The sequence below is a fragment of the Rhinatrema bivittatum genome, chromosome 1 (genome assembly GCF_901001135.1).
Source record: "Rhinatrema bivittatum chromosome 1, aRhiBiv1.1, whole genome shotgun sequence".
Classification (NCBI taxonomy): domain Eukaryota; kingdom Metazoa; phylum Chordata; class Amphibia; order Gymnophiona; family Rhinatrematidae; genus Rhinatrema; species Rhinatrema bivittatum.
This window is the reverse complement of record NC_042615.1, coordinates 114,714,688-114,741,962: the sequence shown is the minus strand read 5'-3', so window position 1 is coordinate 114,741,962 and position 27,275 is coordinate 114,714,688. Positions and strand designations below refer to the sequence as shown.

The 27,275-nt window shown below is 47.7% G+C and overlaps 1 protein-coding gene across 8 annotated transcripts in view; it reads left to right on the top strand.

Moving 5' to 3' along the window:
* IRF2 (interferon regulatory factor 2) overlaps positions 1-27,275 on the top strand; it is a 152,067-nt gene that overhangs the window by 50,361 nt on the left and 74,431 nt on the right. For 4 of the 8 annotated variants that reach the window (XM_029584673.1, XM_029584308.1, XM_029584385.1 and 1 more), the window contains exon 2: positions 9,535-9,642. The exons of the other annotated variants lie outside the window; for them this stretch is intronic. The gene's annotated coding sequence lies outside the window, so the exon portion shown is untranslated. The remainder of the gene's footprint in view (positions 1-9,534; positions 9,643-27,275) is intronic. 8 annotated transcript variants of the gene reach the window in all.

Sequence of the window (27,275 nt, the reverse complement as noted above, 5' to 3'; positions counted from 1 at the left end):
AGCTCCACTGTTTGATTGACGTGGAAGGCCGAGACCACCTTTGGTAGGAAGGATGGCACCGTACGAAGGGAAACCCCGGAGTCGGAGAAACGCAGATAAGGGTCCCGGCAGGACAAGGCTTGGAGCTCTGAGATCCGGCGAGCAGAAGAGATGGCTACCAGGAAAACCGTCTTGAGGGTCAGGTCCTTGAGGGAGGACCCCCTCAGGGGTTCAAAAGGAGGGCCCGACAGCGTTCGCAGCACCAAGTTGAGGCTCCAAGAAGGGAAAGGATCCCTGACCGGTGGCCGTAAGTGTTTGGCACACTTCAGAAAACGTGTGATATCCGGCTGAAGGGGTAGAGAGCAGTCCTTCTGTACCAAGACATTCAAGGCCGCCACCTGAACCCAGAGCGAATTATAGGCGAGACCCTTATCCAGACCATCCTGTAGGAAATGAAGGATCAGCGGGACAGTTGCCTCCATGGTTTGGACCCCGCGGTCGGAGCACCAGGCTTCGAAGACCTTCCAAACTCGAACGTAAGCGACGGAGGTCGAAGGCTTGCGGGAACGAAGCATCGTTGAGATCACTGTCTCCGGGTAGCCTCTGTGGCGGAGACGGCGCCGTTCAAAAGCCAGGCCGCAAGACAGAAGAGTTCTGCCTGCTCGAAAAATAATGGCCCCTGACGCAGAAGATGAGGAAGATGGGACAGGCGAAGTGGGCCGTCCACCATCATCTGAAGTAGATCTGCGAACCATGGCCGACGGGGCCATTCCGGGGCGACGAGAATTACAGTCCCTCGATGATGTTCCAACCTGCGGAGAACCTTGCCGACCAGAGGCCAAGGAGGAAACACATAGAGCAGTTGATCCGACGGCCACGGAAGGGTGAGGGCATCCACCCCCTCCGCGCCGCGCTCTCTTCTGCGGCTGAAGAAGCGTGGAGCCTTGGCGTTGAGAAAGGTCGCCATTAGATCGAGGCGTGGAGTCCCCCAACGACGGACGATGAGATGCATTGCCTCGGAGAGAGCCCACTCGCCCGGGGTCTAGCTGTTGACGACTCAGGAAGTCCGCCTGAACGTTGTCCACCCCGGCGATGTGGGAGGCCGCTATCCGGGCGAGATTGCTCTCCGCCCACTCCATCAGGGGAGTTGACTCGAGGGGGACATGCTTGCTTGTCCCCCCTTGACGATTGATGTAGGCCACCGTGGTGGCGTTGTCCGAGAGGATCCTCACCTCTCTGTGTCGCACCAGGGGAAGAAAACGTTGGAGAGCGAAACGCACGGCTCTCGTTTCCAGGCGATTGATCGGCCACTTTGCCTCCTCTGGCGTCCAAGTCCCCTGCGTGGCGCTTCTTTCGCAGACGGCGCCCCATCCCGCGAGGCTGGCATTGGTGGTCACCACCACCCAATTGGGAACCTCGAGCAAGACTCCCCGAGCCAGATGCGAGGGGACAAGCCACCAATCCAGGCTTTTCCTGGCTAATGGTGGAAGCGGCAGGATCACCTGATACTCCTGGGAGACTGGTTTCCAACGGGATAGCAGGGATGCCTGCAGTGGACGCAGGTGTGCAAACGCCCAGGGTACCATGTCGATGGTGGAGGCCATTACTCCCAGGAGCTGCAGATAATTCCAGGCGGTTGGTTCTTCCAAAGCCGAAAACCGAGACACGTGCTCCCTCAGGGCTTGCGCCTTGTCCTGGCGCAGGAACACCATACCCCGCCGGGTATCGAAGCTCGCTCCTAAGAAATCCAGGTGTTGCGAGGGCACAAGGGAACTCTTTTTGGAAGGTTCACCACCCAGCCCAGAGAGCGTAGGAATTGTACTACTCTGGCCACTGAGGTCTGACCATGTGAGAAGGACTTTGCTCGAATCAGCCAGTCGTCTAGGTACGGATGTACTAGGATACCCTCCTTGCGGAGGGCCGCCGCCACCACTACCATGATCTTTGTGAAGGTCCGAGGTGCGGTCGCCAAACCGAAGGGAGGCACCTTGAACTGAAAGTGTTGACCGAGATTCTTGAAGCAAAGATACCGCCAGTGAGCCGGCAGGATGGGAATGTGCAAGTATGCTTCCGAGAGATCCAGTGAAGCGAGGAATTCTCCCTCATGCACTGCGGCAATCACTGATCGAAGAGTCTCCATGCGGAACCGGCTGACCCTGAGGGCCTTGTTTACCTCCTTCAAGTCCAGGATGGGCCGAAAGGAACCGTCCTTTTTGGGAACGATGAAGTAAATGGAATAGTGGCCCAAGCCCACCTCGTCGAAGGGGACGGGAATGATGGCCCCTATTTCCTGCAGTCGGTCTAGTGTTTGTTGAACCGCTATCCTCTTGAGATCCGAACCGCAGGGGGAGAAGATGAACCAGTCCCTCGGGGGGCGGACAAACTCCAAGGCGTAACCGTCTCTTATGGTGTCCAGCACCCACTGGTCCGTGGAGATAACTGCCCACTCCTCGTAGAAGTCCATAAGGCGGCCTCCGATCCGGGGAGGTGAGAAGTGGGCTCCTTTGGCATCATTGGGAGGACTTTGTGGGCGGATTTCCCTGCCCTGGACCCTCTCTCGCAGGCCTCCGCCCACGAAAGGAACGAGACCAAGGCTGGGATCTTGTCGGCTGTGTCCGGGAACCGGACTGCCGGTAAGACCTATAACGTCGCTGTGCCCTGGCCCTGGTGCTACCGGAAGAAAATGACCTGAAGGAACGCTGTCTATCCTCCGGCATCCGATGGACCGAATTTTCCCCCAGTGACTTGATGATCTGATCCAGGTCCTCTCCAAATAAAAACTTCCCCCGAAAGGGGAGGGAGCCAAGGCTCAACTTGGAGGAAGCATCCGCCGCCCAGTTGCGAAGCCACAAGAGCCGTCGGGCTGCTACAACCGAAACCATGGACCGCGCCATTACGCGAAAGAGATCTTACAAGGCGTCCGCCCCGTATGCTATGGCAGATTCCAGACGGTCCGCCTGGGCGGCCTCTTCGGGGGGGCAACTCCTGAGAGGTGAGAAGCTGCTATACCCAGAGTAAGCTGGCCCTTTGCGGGAGCGAACTGCACATCACGGCCCGCATACCTAGGGCGGAGACTTCGAAGACCCTCTTGAGGAAGGTTTCTAGTTTACGGTCCTGCATATCCCGCAGGGCCATTCCACCCGTGACCGGGATGGTCGTCCTCTTGGTCACTGCCGACACCGCTGAATCCACCTTGGGCACCTTGATAAGATCCAAAAAATCCTCAGGGAGCGGGTATAGCTTTTCCATGGCGCGTGTGACTTTCAAGGATGCCTCGGGAGTGTCCCACTCCCTAGTGAGAAGCTGTAGGAAGGACTCATGGATAGGGAAAGCCCTTGCCCTAGGACGGAGGGCGGCAAGTACTGGATCCCCTTTGCGAGAAGAGGTGGCGACGGCAGGAGCCACAGGGATCGGCGGATCTGGAGGTGGGTCGAGGTCCAGCTCCTGAATAATATGGTGGATGAGTTCATCCAGCTCTTCTTTTTGAAAAATCCGTAGGGCTCGAGGGTCGTCCCCCTCCGTATGTCCATCCGGATGTGCCTCCGGGGGTTCCGGGGAGTCGTCTCTCACCGGCGAAGCCGCCCCCGTGGTACGCCGGGGTGGCACGGGAGAGGGACCCGGCAGGGATCCAGGCGTAACGGGCGAGGCGGTGAGACCAACAGCAAGTTTAGGAACCTTGGGGGGAGGGGCCCCCAGGGGATTCGACGCCTGCGCTCCCATACCCTGCAAATAGGCCATGTGCATTGCCAGAATAAAATCAGGTGAGAAAAATGGAGAGCTGATTGGAATCCCTGGGGGGGGACCGTCCTGGGAGCACCGGTCGGGCAAACCCCCCGCCGGGGGCAAAGCCTGTTGAGAGCCAGTGCAACCAATCCTGTCTGCATCTGGGAGCGAGTCCATCTCACGCTGTCCCCCTAAAATGGCCACCGTTCCCGCCAAAGGCGGCGTCGTGGCCGGCCCGGGCTGAGGAGGAGGCAGGTCCGAAATCGCACCGGAGGACTGCAGGGTGCCTTCCCCGTCGGGGAAGCACCGCTCACAAAGCCCCTCCCTCAGAAATTGATTCCCCGGTTCGCCGCAGGCCTCACACCTCGAGGACCGCATGTCAGCACCGGGAAAAAAGCCTCGGGGGGGGGGGGGCCAAAAACGAGCTAGTGCCGCGGGGGGGGCCTGAAATGGCCCTAACAACCCGCCGAAGGGGTCCAGGAACTGCGGGGGAAAACCCCCGTTTCAGTTGAGCACACACCCACGGGCGGAGCTTGCGAATCGCGGGACCCACAAACGACGCATGGAGCGGCCGGAACCACCGGCATCCACGGGGCACCACCAAAAAGAAGCAAACCTGTGGAGAAAGAAACTAAAAAAAAACTTCCACTTACCCCAACGGAAGAGGAAAGGAGTACAGAATAGAGAAGGCAGAGCCACAGACACACGCCTCCTCAAAAATTGAAAAGTCTTTTTTTTTTTTTTTAATTTTAAGGATCCAAAATGAAGAGAAACATAAGACAGGGAAATACTGTGGAGAAAAAGAAAGAAAGAACCAAAAATGAAGAAACCCTGTCAATCTGGGGGAGCTAGTGGATCCCCCTGCTCACATCTGCTGGAGTCAGAAGAATACTGAGCTCCAGCAGAGGGTGCACTACTCTTTATGCTGACACTCTCAAACTCTGTTCTGACTCCATCTGCTGGTCGGGGGATATAACCCACTGTCTGGACTGATCCAGGTACGTACAGGGAACAATAAATCTACCTCCTGAGTCTGAAATGGCCTTAAGGACCTTGAGATTAGTTGTTTTACTGATCAAAATAGCAACCCCCGCTTTTTTACCCTATGCTGTCAAAAAAAACGCAGAAGCCCACCCACTCCCTTTTGAGCTTCCCACTCTCTACATCAGATTGATGTGTTTCTTGTAAACAGGCATGGGATCTCTTCAAATGTTGTAGAATCTTTTTCCTCTTTATGTGAGAGCCCAAACCATTAACATTCCAGGAAATTAGTTTGTTCATGTCTCCCCACAGCTATGGAATACCCAAAGCTGATTATGTGATTCACAATTACAATGGGAGATACCCAGCCTAGCCTCCCAGTGCCTAAAACGAAACCTCAAATGCATAGATCGAGCACACAGGCCGCTTAACAAGAAAATATTGCACCGTGCAGCCTCCCAAATGTTATCGCTCCCCAAACCACCCCAATCCCCTTCCCCAGGAATAAGATGCCTGAAGAACAAACACATTAAGCCCTGTAACCCTTCCCAACCTTCCTCCCAGCTCCTTACCCCTCTATCTCCCATACTCCCAGTCTAGAGTTCTCCCCTCATAAAACGAGGGAAAAGGAGTCATGCTTTGATGCCACACACTCAAATATGGCTTGGGAATATACAGCTCTCTATGTAAGACAAAAAGGAAAAAACGAAAGGTTGCGTGACACCAATGCTGCTAAATTTGGTGAGAGCAAAAAAGAGAATAAGGAAAAGTCCCCAGTCTATGGTTCACTTAAAAAAAAAACCCTGAAACCCACTCCGGTTGGGTCAGTCCACAAAAATGTAGCTTGATGAGAGTCGCACAAACAAAGATCTCTCGGACACAAGTCCCCATCCGCTGAGTTGAGGTTCCCCATGGCTCAGCGTGAAGCAAAAGTTAGAGGGAAAGAACGAGGAGAAAAAGCCAGGACAACTGCTCCAGTTCTTACCATGGTCAAATTCCAGCTCTGTGCTGTAGAAACTACAGGATGCAGGTCACAAACTTAAGCAGTATGCCATGGCTCATTTAGATAGGGCTTCCACAAATGTTTGTGCCAACGCTGGCGAATCAAAAACTTCTATATGACTCTCATGCCAGTCCTTAAGTCTGGCCGGATACTGCAGCGAGAATTTGATCTGTTTCCTGAATAAAGAGGAACAGATTGGCGAAAAACTGCGTTGGAGCACTGAAACACGGGTTGAATAATCCTGAAAAATGCAGATCTGCTGGGAGTTGTAAAGTACTTCCGTATGCTTGCCAGATTGCTTGTTTGTGGCTGAAATTTAGGATCTTTGCAATTACAACATGAGGCCTTGTGTCTGATTCCTTCCTGACCCTGATGTGATGGGCCCATTCTATATATAGCTTCTCTATTAAGTCCAGCAAATCGAGCGCTGTTGGGAGCCAAGATGCTAGAAACTCTCCCAAGTTTCTGTCCTCTATAGATTCCGGGAGTCCCACAAAGTGCAAGTTAGACCTGCGGGCCCGGTTCTCCAGGCCATCAAGTTTATCGATGCACTAGGTCAGGGTTTTCTCCTGTGCCGCCATCTTTGCCGTGATGGTCAGGGAGTTGTCCTCCAGGATGGAGATGCGGCCTTCTTCTTGGTCTAGTTGCGGGCCAAGCTCGGTAAGCACAGCTGTTACCTCTGATAACTGAAGGAGATCCCCACCAACGTCTCGTCCAGCGCCACTAGCACTGCTGCTTTGATTTCAGCAACAGTGACAGATGCATTATATCGCTTTGCGTCTCATTCCCAGCTGCCATTTTAGGGTCCGGCCCCTGAGTTTCTTTTCTTTCTCTTTATTTTTCTGCTTTTAGTGACCATTATTTGTGAGGATCGTTGCATATAATTCATGATGGACATATGCACCAAACTGATTTAGTGGGTACTTCATGGAGAGCCGATTTTATAAATAGCTGATTTTTGTGGATGATGAGAGTGGGGCACCTGGAGCCTCAAGGGAAGCTCCACCCTGGCTTATCACATCACATGACCACCATTTATTCTTTTTATTAGTATAGTTTTAGTTTTATGATTGATGTTTTATATTTCTTGATTTTATTGTTGATCGGTCTTCCAGTGTGACCAAGAGGAAGGATTCTGCTAGTGAGTGGTGTCTGAGTAGGGAGGGGTCTTTAGCAGCCTGGCTTGTCTTGTTTTCAATAGGAGGTGTATTGGTTTTCTAGGACCTGTTGTAATATTTGCAGTGCTGCTCTTTCCTGGTATGCTGGTAACTGAGTCCTGGGAGTTAGTGTTGTTTTGATATGGCAGATTTGTTTCTTGGTGTAAACTGTAGTCTTGGCAAGCTGTGATAACTTTTATTGGCCAGTGTTTAAGTATTATCCAAAAATACTGTATGTGAGCTATTGAGAAAATGTAGGACCTGTCTTGTGAATGTCTCTGATCTGACATCTGAAGAAGGGATTTATGTAGTTTTAAAAGCTTTTCTACAATTTTTTTAGATACATTTATTTTTATATTATAGATATTTTTAGGCAGCCTGACATGTTCTGTTTTCCTAATAGAAGGTGTATTGGTGTTTAGGGCCTGGTGTAATATTTGCAGTGTTGCCTAACACTATTTTGATATGGGAGGTTTACTATATTGTAATTCCTTATTCATGCCCTTCTGAGGGCTAAGCCCACACCCAGTACCTGTTAAAACGGGCCTAATGCCATATGGGTCCCAAATATCTTCTGTGTTTTGGGGATAAGGGGATAAGGGAGTGAGACTGCACGAGACCTGGGGGGAGGGGCTATTGGAGGGGCCAGAGAACTGAACAAGCAAGACAGCTGGTTACTCGGGGTGGGGGAAGGTGAGACTGAATTCCCTGCTATAAATGTCACCGCACGCCAGTGCTCTCTGCTCAGCCTGGGAAAATTAAGTGCAGACATGACACATACGTCTAAGTCTACCCGTATATCGAGCGGCTAATTTTGTAAAAGGCCATGTCTGCGCATAAACATAATTTTACCCACACAAGTCCCATTGAAAATTACTCTCAAAGGGGCCGATGCAATATTTGTGCGTAGAAAACGAGCGCTTAACGTTGAGTGCCCATTTTCCTAGCGTGCGCCCAGCCACTTCTCCTGGGAGCGTGATATAATATTTAAATGAGGGGTTGCGCTAAAAAGGAGGTGCTAGGGAAAATTGTGCGACCCTAGCGCCTCCTTAGCATCTGGTGCACAGGAGAGGTGGCTGTCAGTGCAGGCTGGGAAAACGGACACTCAAAATGAGCGTCTGTTTTCTCCCGCGGTTGGCACAATATATATGCACAAGATACCCGGCCTGGACTGTGTATCTTGTGCATTTATATTGGGCGTTCAGGATTTTTTTTTTTTTTTTACCCGAGACATTTTTATTTTTGTATTACCAGAATCTGCTTTTGTGACAATACTAATAGGAGGAGGAATCACAGAAAGCAAGATTTTCTGTTTTTATCAATGAATCCTTGAGTGTGGTGTAAAATTTGCCGCATTGCAATGGACGCATTGGCTGCACAGGACATGTTTTTCATCGCAGGTATTAGCTGATAGCCTCATCTACATGGAATTTACGTCGGATGAGCGCTACTAGCTATGCAGTGGTTTGGACGCGCATTTTGGACACACTAATCCCCGTATTGAATCGGGAGTTATGGACGCACGTCCAATCACATGTTAAACGTGCATTAGCCGCAGTGCACGGTATTGCATCGGCCCCAAAGTGGTTAAAAAAAAGGAAAAATAGAGTAAATTTCCATAATAGTGATAACAGGAAAAGAGAATTATAGGGAACCAGAAAATTATCTGATTCTGGAATTATCCCTGCACAGATTATGCTTCTGATGGCTGGATACAACCTTTTCTGCTGCTTTAGCTGCTGCTTCTCCCAGGATTATACTTAGTTTTCTTGCTTATTCTTTTGAGGGAAGTCTTGGTTTTGGGAAATGTGCATCTCAGCTATCTTTGTGTTCTGTACAGTGCAGGAGGACTGTTTCTGTATACCTATGAATGTTTTTCCAAATATTTTTGTCTTTAATTTTGGGAATGTAATACAAATTGGTTTCAAAGATGCCCTTCTGTGAGAAGCAATTTAAAAAACCTCCTCCATCAACAAGGACTGAATTAGTCATGATAAAAGTCTCTCTTGTCCTATCTGTCTTGATTGCAAGCTCTGTTGAGCAGTGACAGTCTCTGATGTGCACTTGTATAGCTGTGCATATGTCTAGTTGTGCTATACAAATTATTAGTAGTAATAGTTTGGGAAACCCTGCTGTAGAGCTGCCAGGGACCAGTGTTGTCAACTGTCAGTGTAAAAAAACCCAAACCAAAACCAACCAAAAGAAAACAAAATATGTCTGGTTAAAAAATGACAATGGTAAAACATGTAAAAATAGATTAAAAAAACAAATCAAAATAATTGTAAAAATCTGGCAGGCAGTCATTTAATAGATTTTTATGAGTTGACTGCCCTGGGAGGGACACCCAAGTAAAATTTGCTAAGTCAGTGTCCTTAGTAAAGTTTGCTAAATTGGTGTCCTGGGTTGCCCTGGACACACATGAATGTTAGTCTGCCAGCAGGAGGGAAGTCCTACATTTGGGAGAAGTGCCAGCTGGCACAGTGATTTCCTTAGCAGCAGTTGAGGCCCCCGAAGATGATGGTGTCAAACTGCCAGCAAATTCGACCCAGTTACAATTTGGTGTGAAAGTAAGATGAGAAATTATTTTGCTTTAAAACGTGATGATTTAACTTGTGCACAATATCCTAGTTTAGATTGTTTTAAATTCTGTTTTGATGGATTTGTACTACGTGTTGTGTCATCTGTATGTAGACGAGTTCATGCAAATCCGTTTGATGGAGGAGAGTCCTAAATCTTAAGTTTCATCGCAGGCATCTTGTGCAGTGAAGCTGAAAACCCAAAATGAAACTGATCACTGAGGTAAATGAAACTGAAATGTGCCAACTTCTTTGGCTGTAATTTGCATCTCCTCACACATTGGTTTCACTTTATGTACTCCCAACTAAAATAGAAACTTTGTGTACTGAGCATTAATTTTATCTTTTGCCAGCAACAAGTTATTCAAGGGCTAGGTGTATCCTTGTAATAGGCTGCAGCTGGAATTGAACCCTTCCTTACTCCCTGTCTAGTTGCAGCTTCCTGGCCACAAAAACTTCTTCATGAGTTGCGTGTGCTCAGCAGTTGGGCAATGAAAGCCTCTCAGATGACCTTTTCTATCCTGCTCTGAGAGGAGAGCAATATCATTTAATTGTCAAATATTTTTAAAACTTTTCCTGAAGATGAATGAAGAGGAGGCAGACACCCACGGAAAAGACAAAGGCTGTTTCACCCAGCTGTATGATCTGTGCTTTATTTTCTTTGAGGGCAAGCAGGATGGCAGCCCTCACATATGGGCGACATCATCGGCTGGAGCCTGGCACGGAACACTTATGCCAAAGTTTCTAGAACTTTGACTAATCCTCTCTGAGCATGCCCAGCATGCCTACAGTGCACATCCACGTGGGGTTCCCTCAGTCTCTTTCTTTTTTTTTTTTCCCCCTTGGAGCCTTGTGGTTGTGGGTAATTGAATCTCTCTATCTCTTTCTCTCTCTCTCTCTCTCTTTCGCATTTTTTCATAGTTTTTCACTGTTTTTCCGGCAATTTTCTGTCATTGACGCGGGGTCCCTTGGTCTTGGTCATCTTAAGCTCCATGATTGATGTGTCCTCTGCCCGGGTGCATTGCACGATGTCCAGGGTTGCAGCAAATGCACCATGATGACCCCTAAAGGGCATAAGATCTGTCTTGAGAAGATGGAGCGACTCCTTGGATCAGAGAAGACCAGTCCATTAACATCGGCATTAGAGGTATCAGCATCACAGAACCAGGGAGCCACACTGATGTATTCCGAGACATTGACATCGAGGGAGCTTTTGGTTCTGTCTATGCCGATGGCTGTCAGGGACACTGGAGACGGACCATTGTCTACTTCCCCCAGGTCAAAGATATTAGGTTCATTATCTTCATCCTTGGCACTGAGGAAGGACCGATCAAGCATCAAGAAGAATCAAATAAGCATTAGCATTGGTCCCTGTTTAATGCATGGTGGTGGGCATAGAGATGCACCAGTTTTGGCTAAAATGCCCTGAAGCGTCCCTGTGGCAAGGACCACCATTTCTCCAGTTATACCCACTGGGTTTGCAATGGTCTTCGGCTCTGATGCCCTCTAACAATCCTCCTTTCAACTCTGAAGAGGATGTGGTCATACTTTCTGGATCCCGGACAGTGTTGGCATTGGCGATCTTTGAGGAGAAGTTGGAGAAGCACGTATAGATGTCTGTGTAGAAAGTGATGCAGAGTCTGGATGTTGTGGCACAGACTATTCTGGAACCGGTACCATCCCTTGTCAAGCTGCTGTAGGAATCCTTGGACACACTCATCGGTGCCTTACCAACACAGGCGGTGTTTGGTTCCTGGGGCTGCACCGATGCCTAGTGGGGCATCGGAGATGCCACTGACCGATCCAGTGTTGGTTCATGGCTCCTTGGAGGAGGAAGCTCTTCCAGAGACTACACTGGCAACAGTGCCTGAGCCTCCGCAGCCAGCAGAGCCGGTATCCATACCACTGGCCAGAGGCAGAGTGCCCAGGGCCCCGTCCCCACCATTGGGCAGTAATCACAAGGGCCTCTATGATCCCTGGGGGGGATCATACCTCCGGTGTCTCCTGTCAGAACAGTCTCCTCCCACCAACAGAAGGAAGTCTTTTCCGGAAGATCTCTCCTTCGCAGGATTTGTCTGGGAGATGGTGGAGACCATTCCGTTTCAGTTGCAAAAGGAAGAGATTACCTGGCACAAAATGCTGGACATCCTCCAGTTTGTGGAACCTCCTGAGGAGATTGTGGCAGTCCCAGTGCATGAAATCTTTGTAGAGTTACTGTTGAGAATGTAGGAACACACCTTCTCAGTTCCTCCTGTCAATAGGAAGGCAGACGCGGTTTATCTTGTCCAAAAGGCTCTCGCGTTCGACAGGTGTCAGATACCACACCAGTCTGTGGTCCTCGAATCCACTCTCAAGAAGGCCAAGTGCACTTGAACCCATACCTTGGCGCCCCCAGGGAAGGATCAGAGGGTCATGTACGTTCTTGGGAGAAAGGTGTTTCATAGCACCATGTTCATTGCCCACATAGCAACCTACCAGTTCTACATGAGCCAGTAAATGCAGGAGATTCTGAAACAGGTGCAGGGGGTGACTGAGCAGCTGCCTCAACATTAGCAGGACACTCTTGAGTTGCTGGTGCGAAAGGACCTAGAGTGCGGAAAACAAGTCCGAGCGATCTACAATGTTTTTGAAACCGCATCAAGGGTTTCGGTGCTAATTCCAGCTGCATGCAGACTTGCATGGGTGAGGGTATCTGATCTCCAACAGGAGGTACAGGACAGAGTCACTGAAGTGCCGTGTCTCAGAGAATCTCTTTTGAGATACAGTGAAGGACGTGGTGGCTCAAATGCATGAAGACTATGCGACACTTTAGCAGCTCTCCAGTAGCACCCAGGACCCACTCTCTGTTAGGAGGTCTTCGAGTTCGGGCCAAAGGAGGCCTTTCTTCCACCAGAGGAAATACTGCCCTCCTCTGCCTTGACCCTGTCAGCAAGAACAAGCCCCTTGCAGCTGTCCCAGGCAGTAGAGGGCCCCGAAGCCCCAGCAGATGTCCCAGTCAACTCCCGGGACAGGGTTTTGACTGGATCATAGGGGACATAGCCATGTCCTTTGTACCCAAGACATTGGATCCCCCAGTCAGGGGGAGGCTATGGTTTTACGTGAACAATTGGCCCTTTGTAACCTCCAACCGGTGGGTTCTAGCCATCGTCCATGGAGGTTTCAAATTAAACCTTTTGAGTACCCCTCCAAATTGCCCCCTGAGTCCCTATCGAGGACCAGTAGTGCACCAGGAAGTACTACTCATGGAGCTTTCTTCCCTCTTAATGGCCAGAGTAGTAGAGTCTATCCAACCAGGGGATTCTATTCCCAGTACTTCCTGATTCCAAAGAAAACAGGAGGACTTTATCTCATTGTAGACCTAAGGGCCTTGAACAAGTTTCTGCAGAAGAAAAAGTTCAAGATGGTTTCCCTGGGCACCTTGATCCCCTTGGCTATGCTCCCTTGATCAGAAGGACGCGTACACCAACATTGTGATCTTCCATGGTCACCAGAAGTATCTCCGATTTGTGGTGGAAAATTAGCACTTCCAGAATCATGTATTGCCATTTGGGCTAGTATAAGTGCCACGTATCTTCATAAAATGCCTTGCCGCGGTGGTCACCTGCGCCGACTGGGAGTCAATGTTTTTCCATAATAGATGATTGGCTAGTCAGGAGCACCTCTCGGGCAGTCCTTGCTCTCGACCATTCAAGTGCTAGAGTCACTAGGGTTTGTCATCAACTATCCCAAGTCCCATCTCAGCCCGACACCGCAATTGGACTTCATCAGAGCCTTGCTAGACATGGCTTAGGCCAAGGCCTTCCTGCCATGCTTGAGGGCCATCACCTTGATGTTCATTGCAGCAGAGATTCAAATGAGCAAGCATGTCTCAGCCTGGTACATGTTTAGATTGTTGGCCATATGGCCATAACAGTACATGTCATTCCCAGGGCATGCTTGCACATACAAAGAGCCCAGTGGACGCTATGGTTCTAATGGTGCCAACCCCTCAGGGACTTTGGGACAGCATTTCAGTTACCCCGACCTTCCAGGACTCCTTGCCCTGGTGGCGGGACAATTCCAATCTGGAATGGGGGTTCCTTTCCAAAGTACTCAGGAACAAATTGTCCTAAGTTTGGATGTGTCAACCCTGGGCTGGGGAGCTCAGCACCCAGGGCCTTTGGCCTGTTTGGGAACAGTTGGGACAAATCAACTTCCTGGAGCTCTGTGCAATGAGATACACTCTGTGGGCTTTCAGAGATCGGTTGTCCAACAAAATTGTGTTGATGCAAACCGACAATCAAGTGGCAATGTGGTATGTCAACAAGCAGGAAGACATAGGCTCATACCTTCTGTTTGGGAAGCAGTCCAGATTTGGTCATGGACCCTCTCCCAGGGAATGGTGCTCAAGGCCATGTATTTGGCCAGAAAGGAGAACAAGACAGCGGACAGACTGAGTCATTCCTTCTGACCCCACAAATGGTCCCTGGACCAAGGAGTGGCGAATTGGATCTTCTGCCTGTGGGGAAGCCCAGTGGTGGATCTGTTCACTGTGCTTTGGAACAGGAAGGCTCCTTAGTTCTGTTCTCTTTACAGGACACACAGCAAGCCAGCATTGGATGCTTTTGCTCACCACTGGGGCGAGGACTTCTTGTATGTGTATTCTCCAACTCCACTGGTGTCAAACACTTTGTTGAAGCTTTGTGAGGACAAAGGGGTTATGATCCTCATACTCCCTCACTGACAGAGACAGGTCTGGTTTCCACTCCTTCAGGAGATATCCATGAGGAAACCAGTCAAGCTGGGGACTTCCCCAGATCTCATCACACAGGATCGCAGCTGGTTGTGGCATCCCAACCTCCAGGCCCTGTTGTTCACTGCCTAGATGTTGAGAGATCAAGCGATCCTCCAATCGCTTGATCTCTCAGAAGGTGTGTCTTGAGTCCTGGCGGCTTCCAGAATGCCTTTCACTAGAAAACCTATGCACTGAAGTGGAGGAGGTTTTCAGTGTGGTGTAAGCCAGAGGCCCTAGATCTCTTCTCCTGCTCTGCACAAAAGCCACTTGACTATCTTTTACACCTCTCAGAGACTGGTCTGAAGACCAACTCTGTTAGGATTCACCTGAGTGCGATTGGCTCATATTACCTCAGTGTAGAAGGTAAGCCCATCTCTATACAGCCTATAGTTGTACGACTTATGAGACGTCTGCTTCAGTTGAAGCATCCCTTATGGCTTCCTGCAATATCCTGGGACCTCAAAGTAGTTTTAACCCAGCTCTTGAAAGTTTCTTTGAGTTGCTGGACTCCTGTGACTTGAAATACCTGACCTGGAAAGTCATATTTTTGGTGGCGGTCACTTCAGCTCGAAGGGTCAGCGAGTTCCATGATAGGGTAGTCTTACGCACATACCCTAAGTTCCTTCCTAAGGTGGTGTCGGACTTCCATCTCAACCAATCCATCATCCTGCCAACATTTTTTCCCAGGCCCCATTCGCACCAAGGTGAACTAGCCCTGCACATTTTGGTCTGCAAAAGACCGAAGCCCATAGACGGTCCACCCAACTTTTTGTTTCTTTTCATCGGAACAGGTTGGGGATTGCTGTTGACAAGCAGACACTTTCCAATTGGCTAGCAGACTTTATCTCCTTTTGTTATACGCAGGTGAGATTGTATCTTGGAGACCATGTCAAGGCTCACTCTCTCAGAGTCATGGCAGTGTCAGTGGTCCACTTGTGAGCAGCCCCCATGGAGGAGATTTGCAGGGCTATGACGTGGAGTTCTCTCCACACAGTCACATTGCATTGCTTTCTGGATAGGGATGGCCAACATGACAGCAGGTTTGGCCAGTCTGTCCTTCGGAACCTGTTTGAAGTATAGAACCCGACTCTGTTTCCACCTAGGGCCCGTTACCAACAAAACTGGTGGTTGTTGTGCCTTCAGCACTTGTCTGGTGTTTTGTTGGTCCCCTTTTACATTGGGAGGCAACATGTAGCTAGGGATTCACCCATGTGTGAGGATTGCCATCCTGCTTGTCCAGTGAGAAAGCAGAGTTGCTTACATGTAACAAGTGTTCTCCGAGGACAGCAGGATGTCAGTCCTCACGAAATCCGCCCTCCACTACACAGAGTTGGGTTTTACTTTGTTGGTATGGTTCTTTAATTAAATTTTGTTCCTCTGTTCTATGTCATAAGATTGAGAGGACCCTGCATGGATGCATGGTATATTGGCATGCTGGGCATGCTCAGAGCAGCTCAGTTAAAATTCTAGAATGTTTTCTGTGTCGGGCTCCATCTGATGATGTCACAAATGTGTGAAGACTGGCATGCTGCTGTCCTCGGAGAACACCTGTTACAGGTAAGCAACTCTTCTTTCTGGTGGAGCCAGAGAATGCTCCAGTGAGAGTACAATCACTGTAAGACATGTGCATGCAATGCATTCTGAACATGCTGGTTAGACATGACAGAATCTCTGATTCTGCGTGACTGGTTCTTGTAGAGGGTTGTTTCACGTGTAGGGCAGTATCTGTTGATGTCCTGTACTTTGGTAAGCATAGTTCATTTAACTGAATATGTTTTCGCATGGTATAAAGAGATAGGGTTGCCTTTCCTTGATGGTGGGTTTTCAGTGTGGTGCTTGATGCTAGTGCACCAATTTTGTGGTTTTTAGGACACTGGATGCATTAAGTGTTCATTGCCGCTCTGTTTGTCTGAGCTGTTTGGAAGGGTTTTGACGGAGTGAAGGAAGGGTTTTTTTTTTTGTTTTCCTGTGGTTGCATTGAGCTCTGTTCCACATGTTCTTTTGTTTATTTTTTTCTTTTTGCTGTTTGAAATTAGCATGTGTTTTTGGCTGGAATTATTTTCCCCCTGTTCAGTGGCTTTTCTGTTTAAAATGTTGTAACTTATTACCTAAAATATGAACTTTCAACTTTGCAAAAAATTAATTTTGTTTTCAGTCATGTTGCCATATCTGCATATGAAACTATTAAGACACAGTTCAGATAACAAAGTTAGCCAGATAAACTTATCCGGCTAACTTTGGAGGTATATTCAATAGTGCAGCCGTACTACTGAATATAGTAGTCCTGGGGGAATTCTGCACTACTGTGGAGCGCAGAATTTCCCCCCCCCCCCCGCACAGAATTGCCAAATTCTGTGCAGAAAATGATAGAGGAGACCCCAGCATGACATGAACGGAGCATGCGCCGTTTGCGGCGGGCCCCGGTGAGAGTGAATGTGTATAGAGAGTTGTGTGTGTGTGTGTGAGAGGAGGGGGAGGGGGTATGAGGAGAGAGACCGGGGAGAGGGGCGGTGAGTGAGCAGGAGGGTGTGAAATAGATCAACTGAGGTGAGAGGGTAGGAGGGAGTGCAGGAGGTGTGAGAGAGAGCGGGGGGGGGGGGTGCTTGAGTGTGGGTGCCAGAGTAAGGGAGCCTATATGAGGAGATTATGAAGGAGTGTGTATGGTGTGAGAGACTGGGAGCTGGTGTGTATGAAAAAGGGATCGTGTGTATGTGAGGCTGCTAGCCTATGTGAAGGGATTGTGTATGTGTGAGAGAGAGCCTGGGTGAAGGGGTGTGTGAGAGAGAGACATAGGTAGCCTGTGTGAGGGTGTATGCGTGAGAGAGAAAGGGAGCTTGTGTGGATGTATATGCAAGACAGAGGGACCCTGTATGAGGGGATGTGTATTTGCAAGAGTGAGAGAGCCTGTATGAGGGTGTGTGTATGTGCACTAGAGAGAGGGAGCATGTGTGTGAAAGAGGGAGGGACAGAGGGAGCCTGTGTGAGGGGCAATACTGAGAACAGGGTCAAACATATAGAAAGACATGGTTTAATGGAACAAAGTCAGCATGGCTTTACCCAAGGCAAGTCTTGCCTCACAAATCTGCTTCACTTTTTTGAAGGAGTTAATAAACATGTGAATAAAGGTGAACCGGTAGATGTTGTGTACTTGGATTTTCAGAAGGCATTTGACAAAGTTCCTCATGAGAGGCTTCTAGGAAAAATAAAGTCATGGGATAGGTGGAGATGTCCTTTCGTGGATTACAAACTGGCTAAAAGACAGGAAACAGAGAGTAGGATTAAATGGACAATTTTCTCAGTGGAAAGGAGTGGGCAGTGGAGTGCCTCAGGAATCTGTATTGGGACCCTTACTTTTCAATATATTTATAAATGATCTGGAAAGAAATACGACGAGTGAGGTAATCAAATTTGCAGATGATACAAAATTGTTCAGAGTAGTTAAATCACAAGCAGATTGTGATAAATTGCAGGAAGACCTTGTGAGGCTGGAAAATTGGGCATCAAAATGGCAGATGAAATTTAATGTGGATAAGTGCAAGGTGATAAATATAGGGAAAAATAGCCCATGCTATAGTTACACAATGTTAGGTTCCATATTAGGTGCTACAACCCAAGAAAGAGATCTAGTCGTCATAGTGGATAACACATTGAAATTGTCAGTTCAGTGTGCTGAGGCAGTCAAAAACGCAAACAGAATGTTGGGAATTTTTAGAAAGGGAATGGTGAATAAAACGGAAAATGTCATAATGCCTCTGTATCGCTCCATGGTGAGACTGTGTACAATTCTGGTCTCCGCATCTCAAAAAAGATATAATTGCGATGGAGAAGGTACAGAGAAGGGCGACCAAAATGATAAAGGGAATGGAACAGCTCCCCTATGAGGAAAGAATAAAGAGGTTAGGACTTTTCAGCTTGGAGAAGAGACGGCTGAGGGGGGATATGATAGATGTGTTTAAAATCATGAGAGTTCTAGAACGGGTAGATGTGAATCAGTTATTTATTCTTTCGGATAATAGAAAGACTAGGGGGCACTCCATGAAGTTAGCATGTGGCAGATTTAAAACTAATCGGAGAAAGTTCTTTTTCACTCAACGCACAATTAAACTCTGGAATTTGTTGCCTGAAGACGTGGTTTGTTCATTTAGTATAGCTGTGTTTAAAAAAGGATTGGATAAGTTCTTGGAGGAGAAGTCCATTACCTGCTATTAATTAAGTTGACTTAGATAATAACCACCGCTATTACTAGGAACGGTAACATGGAATAGACTTAGTTTTTGGGTACTTGCCAGGCTCTTATGGCCTGGATTGGCCACTGTTGGAAACAGGATGCTGGGCTTGATGGACCCTTGGTCTGACCCAGTATGGCATGTTCTTATGTTCTTAATTCTGGGAATGGTGATGGTGGAAGGGGTTGAGCCTAGAGGTGGAGGAGAGAGATACTGACAGGTGGAGGAGTTGGGGACTGAGAGGGCAAAGGCAGAGCGAGTGGAAGGGACACTCTTACAGTGAATTTCTAGGGAAATTCTACTCAAAATATTTAAAATTCTGCATCTTTAAGTAATAACTTTTTCTGTATTAATTTAAAATGTAATTACTTAAAGACTGTCATGTAAATTGTGTTATTTTGAGCAATATAAAGTTTGCCGAATTTTGCCGAATTTTAAGTTTTTGTGTGCAGAATTCCCCCAGGAGCAATATAGCTGGTCATCTTAGTTAGCTAACTAACTATTGCCTGCTAACTTTAGGACAGTTGTTTGGCCCAACCAGACTTGGGCAGCTAGGTTATCCATCTAACTCAACTCTTCCCAGTTACTCTCCTGGAATGCCCTTAGCTTAGCCAGCTAAATTCTAGCCAGCTAGAATTTACATGGATAAAAACCCAAATATTCATTTAGCCTGCTAACTTATGAGATAGCCAGCTAATTGCTTTTGAATATGGACTGTCATATGTTTATAAATATAACATTGTAATATAATAGATGACAGCAGATAGATTTAAATGGTCTATTTAGATTGCCCAGTTGAGATTCTTCCACTTTGGATAATTGAGCATAAAAATTCCCATATGCAACCCATCATCGACTTTATTTATGCTTTTTATATACCATCGTTCCAGCAAATGATCACAACGGTCCCCTATCTCTCCTTATCTTGACCTTTTACCTAACCTTTGAGACCCTCCGCCCTCTATATCTGCCCCAAGTATGCTCAAAATCTGTTACAATGATGGCCTCCACCACCTATGCTAGTAGGCCTTATCTTCAACTTTCTGATTTATCAAGACAAAAAAAACTGTTAATATTGAAGAAACCCATCTTGGATTGCCCTACAAGATGGCATTCTGCTGGCGTCATGTTAGACCTGTGGGTATTTTGTTACGACTTGGCATTATCAAACCATGATTGTCTCATTAGTGTCAATGACTGGATATCTGTTCAGGAACTGCAGCCTGCCAAAATGGCAACTAAAACATTGAAAGCTAAACAGCTGATCATAGGGACTTTCTGTGGGACATGGTTAATTCGCCATCTGGAAATGTGAAGAATAGCAACATAGTTTTCTAGCAGATTAATAGAAAGTGAGAAATATCTTTTTTTTTTTTAATGGATTCTCATATCTTGATTGCAAGTTTTAATTACAGTTGTCTAATATGGACAAAACTAAAGCTAAGTATCTTGTTGTCATGTAAACATGGCAGAGGATGGTGATGTCATGCCTGTGTAATCAGTTGATATCTCATTTGCAAATGAGACACAAATTACTCAAAATCATTCTTTAAGTCAAGAGAAAACTCACAGCAGCCGGAGTTACTGTCTTGCACCCATTCAGACAGGGTTGATCCATTTCTGCATTCATTTATAGATCTGTCATGATTGAATAAAGATAGAAATATTTTGAAATACTGGGAGAAAATCTCTGTGAGCTGGACCATTGATCTCAGATTAACTTGTCATCGGTTCAAGTAATCATTGAAAAGGTACTTCTAAGTTTAAAATTCTTATGGTCGCCACAAAGATCCAGTAGGAAGGAAGCAATCTTGGAGATGTTTTGATAGAGAGACTAAACAGAAATTTCATAAAACTGTTTAGCACAAAATAATAAGTTGAGCCTGTTGGAAACATACCATAGGTCTATTCAATTTAACATTTGATTAATTTTGATAATTCTTAGTTTCCCCAAGTTCATTAAATCAGTTGAAGTATATAAATCTGGAGACATTAACTGAACTAATTAGTGATATTAAATAATCACACAACTTAACTCCTTTTCTTAAGCTTTACAGTTGATTTGGTTGCTTATTCTATTTAAGTCTCTGATTGGTGGTGCAAATAGACATTTCAAATATATTATCAAGTACTTAGAATTGATTTTTTGTTTCTTACGTGCTTCACGGTACTTGTGGATGTCACAGTTTGTAACAGATTTAGACCTCTTGGCTTGCTTCATCCCTCTGAAAATAATCATTATAACGTGGCCTTCTATTTAAATTTTCTGCCGTGAACTGGAACTGAGCCAGTTGGGTTCAGAATCAACTTCAGTCACAGCTAAACCCAACCTGGAATCCAACCAAAATACAGAATGGTTTGACTCCCTGATAGGAGGGGAGGAGGTTTGCCCTAGAGGTTAAAATTCAGGAAAAGACCTGGGGCTTTCACTTTTTGCAACTGAATCCTTGTGATCTTGGGTAAGTCAGTCTATCATATGGTAAATTGTTTATTTTGATTATATATATTGTACCCTGCTTAGGGTATTATGGAATAATACCCTAAGCAGGTTATAAATTTAATAAATGCCTCTGGGATCCTGTTAAAAATATTTATCTTAATCTGGCTTTCCTTGTTGAATATGATTTTAATAGCAGCATTGTTAAGTGATCCACCCCAATGTTCTTAGTGAATTGCTCTGAGACAACCACAAACAACCAGTAAAACTCCTAAGTATCTTTATTAGAGGGCCCACACTTGGTATGCAAAGATCATGATCCTCCCCCCATATTGCATTACCTTTTAGACCCTCTTGCTATCTTTCCCTTGGTATACCCTTGAATCACACTTTATTTTTTCCTTATTTGATTTACCTCCTCACCCTCTCTTTTTTCCCTCCCCTTCCCCCTCCCCTTCCCCCTTCCCCCTTCTGACCCCCCTATTCCTTAAGAAACATTTATGAATATACCTCTTCACCACGCTCTAGTCCTCCCCTCTTCCCCCCCTAGACCCCCTGATTTTAGTATTTGACTTTATTTATCAACGCACAATATGTTAGTTGAAGTTAAATTGTTCATGCATCAAAGTTAAAATGTTATGTTTCGAAGTTAACTTGCACTGTTATCTACTTCCCCCCCCCATCTCCCATTGCCTTCCTCCCCTTTATGTTTTTGAAGTTATAACATTCCTTGTAAAGCTTTTCCGCTGCATTTACTGTTTTATGTAAACAGATATGATGTTCCCAACGAATGTCGGTCTAGAAAAACCTTAAATAAATAAAATAAATAAATGATCCAACGTGGTGAGGTTTGATATGGGCATTTTAGAGAGGGATCACCCATTGATTAGAGTGGAGAGCTGTTTTGTTTTTTTTTTGGGGGGGGGGGTTAGTTATTTTTTGGGGGTCACTTACATTTAGGAAAAATCATTCTCAGAGGACAAGCTGGCTATGACAGAATGAAAGACATATCCATAATGGATCCTCATGGGATATGTGTCCTCTGCCTGGGGGGCATTGCATGACATCCGAGGTTGTTGCTTGTGCACCCAAATGACCCCAAAGAGATGTCTGCTTTGACTCAACAAGATGGATCAGCTCTTTGGGTCAAGGATGTCCAAGCCATTGGCATCAGCAGCATCAACATCAGTGGATATTGGAGCTGCACTGTTGGACACCATGCCATCAACATCAGCGGGACCGTTGGTTCAGTTGGTGCTGCCAGCATATAGGAGCACCAGAGACCGGTCATTGTTGATCTCTGGGCAGAGGACACCGGGTTCATCGTCTTCGGCCGTGCACCATGGAAAGACTGGGCCGAGCATCAAGGATAGCCTAAGAAGCATCGGCACCAGTCCGCGTTGATGCACAGTGCTGAGTGTGGGGATGCACTGGCTTTTGCCGTGATGCCTCCGAAGCGACCTCGTAGCAAGGAGGACCCATCCTCTGTTGGTGCTCGGGGGTCCGCGATGGTCTCCACTGGTCCTAATGCCAGTCACCGATCCACCTCATGGGTCTGAAAAACACCTGGCCACCCCTCCTTCCTCCCAGTCAGTGCTGGCATAGATAACATTTGAGGGAGAGCTGGAGCATCGAGTCTAGCTGGCAGTGGATCAGGCACTGCAAGGTATTGGACCTGTAGCACCAATGGCACTGTAGCCAGTGCTGCCCATCATCCTACTGTTGCTTGAGAAGCTCCAAGTGTTCATTGGTGCATTACTGACCCAACTGGTGCTGTTTCCTGAGACAGCACCAAGGCCTCCCCCTACCGATATGGTGTTCGTTGCCGTTCCTCCAAGGAGGAAGCTCCACCAAGGCTGGCAGAGACGCCGAGGCCTGTACTCCCCAATCCAGTTCTACCGGTGCCTGCAACGTTCGACAGGCTGAGCACCTAAGCCCCATCCCCTGAGGCATACAGTGAGGAATAGGGGCCCTATGACCCCTGGGGGGATGATTCAATGGCGTCATCCTCCGAGGGCTCCCATCAGACCCTTCTTCTCCAGATGAGTGTAGGAAGTCCCTGCCTGAGGACTTGACCTTTGCAGGGTTTGTGAGGGTGATGTCGGAGACCATCCCTTTTCAACTTTTAACAAAGAAGGATGCCAGGCACAAAATGCTTGAGATCCTCCAGTTCATGGAGCCTCCTAAGGAGATCATGGCTGTCTCGGTACACGAGATCCTTAAGGAGATGCTTCTGAGGATATGGGAACCACCTCTTCACAGAGCCTCTTATTAATAAGAAGGTGGACGGGGTCTACCTCGCCCAGAAGGCTGCCAGATTTGATAAGTGTCAGCTGCTTCATCAAGCAGTGGTGGTTGAATCCGCTCTCAAGAGGGTCAGGCACTCTCGGACCCATTCCTTGGCGCCCCTGGGGAAGGATCACAGAGCGATGGACGCTCTTAGGAGGAAGGTGTTCCAAGGTGCCATGCTTATTTCCTGCATCGCTGCCTACCAGCTTTACATGAGCCAGTACTCATGGGATATCTGGAAGCAGGTGCAGGAGGTGTCTGAGCAACTGCCTCAACAGCAGCAAGACACCCTCATGTCATTGGTGCACAAGAACTTGGACTGCGTAAAACATGAGGTCTGTACAACCTATGATGTTTCCTAGACAGCATTGAGAGTCTCTGTGGCGGGAATCTGTGCCTGCAGAATGGCATGGCTGTGGGCCTTGGACCTCTAACCAGAGGTACAGGAATGACTTGCTGATGTGCCATGTACTGGAGAAATTCTTTTCGGAGATAAGGTGAGGGATGCTATGGACCATCTTTGGGACTACCATGAGACCCTCCAACAACTCTCTACCAGTATGCTGGACCCATCCTCCTCATCCAGGAGGCCGTGGAGACCGGGGCCAATGAAGTCTTTCACCAGAGAAGGTACTATCTTCCACCTCCTCGCTTCCGCAAACACCATCAGTGTTCCTGTGGCCGTCCAGGCAGCAGAGAGCCCCCAAGCCCCAACTGGCTCCTCTGTCAACTCTGGGGATGGGGTTTTGACTGGACTGTAAGGAACATAAGCCAGTTGCCTGTCTGCAGGACGATGGACCCTCTGGTTGGGGGCAGGCTGTAGTTCTTTGTGAACAAGTGGCACAGTGTAACCTCAGACCAGTGGGATCTGTCATCATCCACAAAGGGTACCAATTGAATGTATTTGGTGTCCTACGACTTGCCCTCTTTATCCACATTGGGGGCTGGTAGCACATTAGGAGATACTGGTAGCGGAGCTCTCCTCTATCTTAATGGCCAGAGTGGTTGAGCCCGTACCACCAGGGTAAAGAGGGCAGGGATTCTACTCCAGGTACTTCCTGATTCCAAATGAACAGGAGGACTCCGACCTATCCTAGACCAAAGGGCCTTGAACAAGTTTCTAAAAAGAGAAAAGTTCAAGATGGTTTCCCTGGGCACCTTGATCCCCCTTTTGCAAAAAGGGGACTGGCTATGCTCTCTCAACCTAAAGGATGCATACACTCATACCAAGATCTTCCCCAGTCACAGGAACTAACTCCAATTTGTGATGGAAACACAGCACTTTCAGTAACAGGTGTTGCCATTTGGGATAAAGTCTGCCCCTTGGGTCTACACAAAAGGCCTGGCTGTGGTGGCGGCGCACCTCCGCCCATATCTGGACATATGGCTGGTCAAGAGCATGTTTCAGGCAGGGGCCATCGGATCCATGCGCTTGACCATTTGGGTTTTGGAGTCACTAGAATTCGTTCTCAACTATGCAAAGTCCCATCTTTGCCCATTACCTCAATTGGAGGTAATTCATAGGAGCTCTGCTAGAAATGGTTCAGGCCAAGGCCTTTCTGCCTCACCAGCCATTGCAACAGAGTTTCAACAGAGCCAGCAGATGTCAGCCTGGCACATGTTGAGGCTATTGGGACATATGACTGCAACTGTCTATGTTGCTCCCTTTGCACATGCGCAGAGCCCATTGGACCCTGAGGTCACAGTGGCGCCAGGTCACTCAGAACCTCCAGGATTGTATCCGAGTCACCCCATCTCTCCAGGACTCCTTGTCCTAGTGGTAGGTGCTTTCCATTCTGGAACAGGGGATCTCGTTTCAGAGTCTCCCTACTCAAATTGACCTAACATGGATGCATCTACCCTGGGGTGGGGAGCTAATGTAGATGGGTTCAGTACCCAGGGTCTTTGGACTGCTCAGGAATGTTCTTGTCAAATCAACTTCCTGGAGCTTCGGGCAATCAGGAACACGCTATGGGCTTTCAGAGATTGGCTGTCCAACAAAGTTGTCCTGATCCAGACCGACAACCGGGTAGTTATGTGGTATGTCAACAAGCAGGGAGGCACGGGTTCATACTTCCTGTGTCAGAAAGTGGTCCAGACCTGGTCCCATGGGCTGGGACAAGAACGTGGTAGTGGACAGGCTGAGTCAAGCCTTCAGACCCCACGAGTGGTCCCTGGACCGGGGTAGCTAATTGGATATTCCATTTCTGGGGGAGCCCGGATGTAGATCTGTTCACATCCCCCTCCAACAGGAAGGTGCCTCGGTTCTGCTTCCTGTACAGGTCAGACTGCAAACCAGCCTCAGACGCCCTTGCCAGTCATTGGGACAAGGGTCTTCTGTACACGTATCCTCTGATTCCCTTAATGGCAAAGACTCTCTTGAAGCTTTGTGAGGACAAAGGGACTATGATTCTTATAGCCTCTCATTGGCTGAGACAGGTCTGGTTTCCACTCCTATGAGAGTTATCCATCCACAGACCAATCAGTCTGGGGACTTTCCCAGATCTCATCGCGCAATACCAAGGCAGGCTGCGGCATCCCAACCTTCATCCCAACCTTGTTCTGCTCACAACCTGGATGTTGAGAAGTTAATTCTGCAGCTGCTTGATCTTTCAGAGAATGTGTCTCAGGTCCTGGTGGCTTCTAGAAAGCCTTCCACTAGAAAGTCCTATGGACTGAAGTGGAGGAGGTTTTCTATGTGGTCTGAGTCAATGGCCCTAGATCTGTTCTCCTGCCCCACACAAAAACTGCTTGATTACCTTCTACATCTATCAGAAGCTGGCTTAAAAACCAACTCCGTTAGAGTTCATCTTAGTGCAATTGGGGCATACCACCAAGCTGTAGATGGTACGCCCATCTCTGTACAGCCTATAGTTGTACATTTCATGTAAGGCCTGCTTCATGTGATGTTAGCTCAGCTGAGGAAAGCTCTTTTTGAGCCGCTGCATACCTGTGACCTGAAGTACCTGACCTGGAAGGTCATGTTTTTATTGGCAGTCACTTCAGAGTGCAGAGTCACTGAGCTCCAGGCCTTAGTGACTTATCCACCTTATGCTAAGTTTTATCATGACAGGTTGGTCTTATGATTGTACACAAGGTTCCTGCTTAAGGTGATGATGGATTTCCATCTTAACCAGTCAATCGTCCTGCCAATATTCTTTCCCAGGCCTCATTCACACCAAGGTGAACAAGCACTATAGTGTACACAGTTTGGATTGCAAGCGAGCCTTAGCCTTCTGTCTGCAGTGGAGAGAAGCCTATAGACAGTCCACCCAACTTTGTATTTCTTTTGATAGGAATAGGTTGAACATTGCCATTGTCAGACAATATCCTGTTAGCTAGCAGATTGCATCTCCTTCTGTTATGCCCAGGCAGGACTACATCTTGGGGGTCATGTTAAGGCTCATTCTGTAAGAGCCATGGCCCCTGTCTGAATAGGGATGGCTGACACGACAGTAAGTTCAGCTAATCTGTCCTTCGGAACCTGTTCAAGGTGTAGAACCCAACTCTCCCACCTGGGGCTGTTGTTTAGGTTCAGGCTGTCTCCTCCTCCGTTACCAACAGCACCGGTGGTTGTTGTGCCCGTTGGCAACTGGTTAGGTGACTGTTGGTCCCCTTTTTTTGGGGGGAGCAGCCTGTAGCTAGGGATTCACCCATGTATGAGGACTACCATCCTGCTTGTCCTCAGAGAAAGCAGAGTTGTTACCTGTAACAAGTGTTCTCCAAGGACAGCAGGATGTTAGTTCTCACTAAACTCGCCCGCCACCCCTCAAGAGTTGGGATTCTCCTATTTTTTTAAATTTTTAATCCTGATTCTATGTTACGAGACTGAAGAAGGTCCCTGCATGGACGTGTGGTATAGGGCATGCTCAGTGTGCCTAATCAAAGTTCTAGAAACTTTGACATAAGTTTTCCACATTGGGGCTCCTTCAGGTGATGTCACCCATGTGTGAAGACTAACATACAACTCTCAAAGCAATGTACAACAAAAATTACCTGAAGCCTTCATGTCTGTATACTTTCTCCCTATGAATCCTAGTACTTCTTTGGTTCTGGGGGTGGGGACCAACTGGCTTGCAGAGCTTTTCTATCTGCCCTGCAACATCATATCCACCTCCGCAACCTCACCC